Here is a 6,000-nt window from a genome sequence, read left to right on the forward strand (position 1 = left end):
TCGTGCTATTATTGCTTCTTCGAGAAATTTAATGGGTTCTTCCTTGGCCCATGCTACACCCTTCCACGAAGTTTCATGAAAAGTGCCAATAGTTTTTCCGTAATCCTGCTAACAGACAAACAGACAGACAAACAAACAAACGGCACCGAAAACATAACCTCCTTGGCGGAGGTAACAATGCTCCTGTAATGTCATTCGTTTTTGTGAAAATCCTCAATGAAGTAAACTTGCAGTTTGCACAACTTGCACACACTTTGCTCGTGGAGTTTGGGGGTATCATCAGCAGTCTTGGGTATGCAATATCTTTCTTAATACCCTGTATGTACAAAATGTGCCAGCACACTGAATGTCGATTCTCTTTCACATTCTCAACCTTGAGCCAGCATCGTGAAATGTTGCCTCATTTGCGACAAGGTTTACAGATTATAGTGCTGAGTCACGATTAGTGGAAAGTTATCATTGTTTGCCTGATAGATCCCAAAAAGAAATCAGATCCCATGGTCACACAACTCATTTTGCTGATAGTTGTCTAGACCTGATAACCTTCAGGATTTGATTCAAGAGTTTATCCCTGGAATGCTGCTGCCACTCTTCACCACCAGAGAGCAGTAGCTTATTAAGTTATAATAATAATATTTTTTTTCCCTGCTCCTTGAAGTGGAAAACATTGCTGCTTTTAAATATAATTGATCTGTCCCATTGAAATTCATAGGCAGTGAGGTTTTTCTTTTCTTTTTCTCACACTACGCAAATCTGGCTATAAGGGAGGCAACTATGTGCTTCTTTTAATGAATCTGCAAGATATCTTGATATTTTGAATTGTTTATCCACCCATAGTTGCATCTGTAACTAGTTTTAGAAAACAAGTACAGTTTCTTCTTTTTCCTTTTGTGTATGTTATGGTCTGGGGAAAAATAGACCAATTAAAAAACCAAAACCAAAACTTATCTTATTTCTCTTCTCTTCTCTTCTCTTCTCTTCTCTTCTCTTCTCTTCTCTTCTCTTCTCTTCTCTTCTCTTCTCTTCTCTTCATATTCATCTTTTGGTCTGTAAGAACTCACTGTAAGAAGAAATTGCTGTAAAGGCACTGTCACAAGTGCTTGCCTCCAAGAAGCCACAAGCACTGACAACAACCACTGCAAATTGACATTGCCTGTAGGGCTGAAGGATGAGTGCTTTGTCTGATGTGTGATGGAGTGTGGCAGGCTTGTCCCTTATTAGACTCGTCACCTCGGTGAAATCACATGAAATAGAGAGAATACTCACAGTAGGGGGCATGTCACAAAGCCAGCCAGCCAGAGAAAGTTTCACACAAGACGAGTCGTAAACAAGTCATTAATGTCGAACAGTTCAGAACAGAGCCTCATTGTACTGTATTTAGGGTAAAAGTTCCACCAGTCAATCCAACCCTGGGAAAAATGTTATTTCACAAAGCTAGGTGATATTCTTATCTACGAAAAGGAACGGATGTGAACGCATTTCAAATGGGCCCAGATGGACAAAGGAATATGCCAAATTCGTTAATTGAAAGTCTCTCTTCTCTCACAATTTCATGGGCAAATTATCCAGAAACAGTTTAGGTATTAGTGACTCACAAGAAGACAGTTTGCTCCAACAATACTTACCCAATTCTCCTCTAATTCATAATAGTAACCTTGTTTGTCTAAATGAAAGGCGAAAACACAGCAGCATTGTCATCTGTAATGTAACTTAATGTGCAGCAGCGAGACACAGGAACAGATTGCCAGTTTCACCAGACGGTAAACGTTTACCAAACTGGCACTTTGTGTAAACTCACACGGTCATTGTGTTGATGATTACAGAGTGGAGGCGTTTCTCAAATGCCTGTGTTTGGAGACAAGAGTTTCTACTGTGGCTTCTCAATGCCTGATCTTCACGACTGTAATATGGGAACAAAGACGGAACAGATGTGAATCTGCATGTGTTTGTATGTGCTTGTCTGTGCACGGGGGGGGGGGGGGGGTTCCCATTAGACTTTCAGCTGACCCAGACACAGAGTAATTGCAGGTTAGATCAACAGTGCGGTAAAATCAGCAGTTTTGCATGTAGAAGTGTTGCTTTTATCTCTGGGTTTCCTCAAGAAGCAACAGGTTCCATGAGGTTATGGAGATAGTGAGGAAAGAGCGGGCAGTGAGAGGAGGCCCACTCCTTCCATTGATGTTGAGTGTTGAAAGCACCTTCAACACCTGTGTGTTGTATATGCATAGGAAATTCTTCTCAGTTACTTAAAAGCAGTCTATTCAATATTTGTGACCATGGATGATTTTCTCCCAATGCCAAAAACCATAGGACCCAACGCCATGAAAATGCAAAACAAGGAGCTGGGACAGTGAGTGGGAGTGGGAGAGTGATTTTGTGGACTCAAACACTGTTGGAGATTTAACATGCAAATAAACCATATTCTTAAGTAGGCCAGTCAATTCAGAACCAGAAAATGTAACCATGTCCCCCTCAAAAAACATCCTGAATACTTTTATAGTCACATTCAACATTGGCATAACAGATTAGGAGACAGCACAAACTCCTACCTCTTGATTCTGATGGGACGAAGCTGTGTGTGTTCAGCAATATTAACTTGATTTTCTCAGGGTGCAGCAGCCGCATGTTTAGGGGCTCAGGTTTGTAAGGGAATATCCTTGTTGTTTTCATAGCGGTTAATTTGGACTTTGAGTCCTTGAAGCCAAAATATGGAAGATACCATTTCTGGCTTATACATAGTTTAGCATTGCATTGACAAATTGGCTCAGAAATGAAGACAAGGCTTATAGCACAAAGCTGGTTATACATTAATCATAGTCCAGACAACAACATGTTTCAGCTATTTTCATATTAACTAATAAGGGTATCACAAATACTGAAAACAGATTTTGCTGATTCTGGCCAAACAAATGTCAGGACATTTGGTGTACCTGCTCTAGATCTGAGTATTGGTGAATATGAATTGCTTAATATTAGTTGCTTCTGAATGGTGAATGTGAGTTTGGCTCATCAAAAAATGGCTGATAACGCAGACTGGGTTTTCATGATCACTAGGAAACTTGGTTATTTGAAGCATGCATGCAAAATTTTATGCAAATCCACAACAAATTGGGGCATGGAGAGGTGTGTGTGTGTGGGGGGGTCTTTTGGTATTTAGCCATTCATTATGATTTTAATAAAAATATGGATGCATGTAAGTCCTGACTGTCACAGTCTCATTGAATGAATCTCCCTGTTACTTATGGTGAAAGTTGCTCTCATTACCTGAATCTTCCACAGTCCCATGTAGGCTTGAACCCCAGAATCACTGCGTGTGGCTTTATTCGAATTTTGAGATTCAGCAGTATTACCCTATAAATCACAGTAGAGCTGCTGCTGTGCACTATAGGAACCCCACATCCGATACAGTTTGAATATCTCATAAATCTATGACTGGTCTTTTCAAAAGTTATGGGATGTTTGATCGCTGATAGTGATGGGCTGCGAGAATGAGCCAGTGCCTCAGTGTTGGATGGGAACAGACACAAATGTTTGTGAAATGGAAGTTAATAAACATATATGGTGTCAAAATGAAGATTGTGTACATGTGGGGGAAAATAAGAGTTGTATTTTGTGGGAAAGGAACATTGTAGCTCTTAGACCCAGGTGAAAATGTGCACAAGTCTCTAATTTCCTAGGCCTAATAATGATCTTTACATCCTTCCTTTGTTCCTCTTTGCTCCCTCTGTCTCTTTTACAGTCAGACTTTAGTCGTCAGTATAATGTTTCTCAATTCAACTGCTACTCACAACACAGATTTAACATGCGTGCATTTTTGTGGTTGCTCACATGCCCACATGTACACGCACTCACACACACACACACACACACACACACACACACACACACAAGAGAAATGTTCTAGGGCATATAAAGGATATGACATCTGGGAGAGCTATGCCATCTACCTTGAAATAACAAGGTACTAGAAGCCCTGTAATCACATGGCATTTTAAACCTGGACGCTAGAGAGCCAAGAACAAAATATAGTCACAGGCAGCGATTCCAAGGTTCAAGCCTATATGAGGATCTTAACAGATTCAAGGCTGTTAGGTTTCAAGAGCAGTGCGGGAGGATTCAAAGATCCATTTTTGAAAGTTGTGGCCAGTGTCATCGTCATAGGGAAACCCCATTCAATGCAATGGCAACTATATGCATTTGTCTTCATGTTAATATTAGTATGAATGGTTAATCACTCAAAGTGTTCATGTCTGGTCCTGCTTTGATGGATTTGCATGAGTTCCTGAAAAGTATACCAAGTTTCTCAGTAACTGAACAACGTCAGATTGATTAATTTTTGATAATGGCAGCCATGTTGTTTATCTGATTGGAGCAGCTGCTAGACCAATTGCAATTCTCATTCCACAAATGCTAAATACCAAAGGAAATAACTATTTTGCAAAAAATTTAAAATGCCAGAGAATCGATCATATCGGATGATCCATAAAGCCAATTTGCACAGCAAGGAAAGAGGAGCAACTTTCTTCTGCCATGGCACAGCCTTGGCAGGCATTTATGCAGCTCAACTTACTCTACAAATGTCCCCCTAGGACCACCAAGGTCTACCGTGATGGATTTCTGCAGTCTTGAATAACAATTTGCAACAGTTCTTGGTCCCTGACACTCATATCTTTCACAGCCCCACACTGTCGTTTGTGGCTATATTTGGGATTTGTATTTTGTTTGCTTGAGGGAAGGTCAACATTTTCCCAGAGGTTCAAATTCCTCCTCCTATTGGTAAAAAATAGGGAAAAAAATGAATACATAAACGCATGGATAAATAAATGAACAACTGATCATAAATAAATACATATGGCTTCTTTCCATCACCCCATTCACATATTTCTATTTGCAGGAAATACATACTTAACTCACCTTTAACTAGAGCAGATGAGGAAGAACATTAGAAAAGCTCACCAAGGAAGGAAAGTGCAGGCCAGTGATTGTGGCGCCCATTACCACATACTGTACATTTAGGGAATAAAACCTACAGGCTTAAAGAAGCATTTCACCACAAATTCATCTCAACTGTATTTTGTCCCTACCTTGGTCTTTTGTGCTTATGGAGTTATTTAGTTCATTAGATGTTTGGTTGTAATGCGATTTGATTTAAATTCTTACAAAACCCTATTCGGTCATCTAAGTAAACCGATGTCACATATAATAGTTACTGCTATAGTCATAATAGTCACACAGTGTAATAGTCACTGAAACCTATGATTATTTTTCATCTGCATCATTCCCTGGGTGACACTTTGTGGACAATGTAAGACTCAAAGCTGTCAAGAACTCAAGAAACGAAGTTGTGCAAAATTGGCTATAGATTCTTGTGTAAAATAATGTATGGAATATATGAGCTCGGACATGTAGGCAAAAGATTAAAGAGTGTCAGGTATTAAGAGCAATAAGAATTTATAGAAAATTGGGACAAACTAGCCTGACAGTTTTTCAGATGCAAACACTGTCTATTCTTAATGTGCAAAAGTTGATTTTTTTTTATTGTTCAGAATAACTGAAAAATTTGTTTTGTTAAATTGTTGCAGATTCCTTCATTTATATTTCACCTCTAGTGAGGTAGGATACATCTTCAAAGCAGCTGCTCAACAGAAGGTGAGGAGAGTGGAAACTTTCCAGCATGAAACATATTGACTTTCTACTAATTAAAAATAAAATGGGCTGTATAGCCCCGTCCGGGTTAAAATCTTGACCCTTCTCCCAATTATTTCAGTGTGTCTTTATGTCCTCAGATGACACACTGTGGGTCTGTGTTAAGGACACATGCACGAGAAAAAAAAAATTGTTCTAAAGGCAGTAGATTATCTTTCAACATTTGTTACCGAATACATATTAAATCTTGCAAAGGTAGTAATAATTGGTGAAACTCACTAATTGCACTCTGTGTAATGAATCAAACCTGTGTAGTAATTCAGCCCATCTTATCTAGTCCCCACCTCTCTGTGA

The sequence above is a fragment of the Centroberyx affinis genome, unplaced genomic scaffold, assembly GCF_046629955.1.
Source record: "Centroberyx affinis isolate AG114_WGS23_722 - 3 ecotype Tasmania unplaced genomic scaffold, CSIRO-AGI_Caff_v1 ptg007515l_1, whole genome shotgun sequence".
Taxonomy (NCBI): Eukaryota; Metazoa; Chordata; class Actinopteri; order Beryciformes; family Berycidae; genus Centroberyx; species Centroberyx affinis.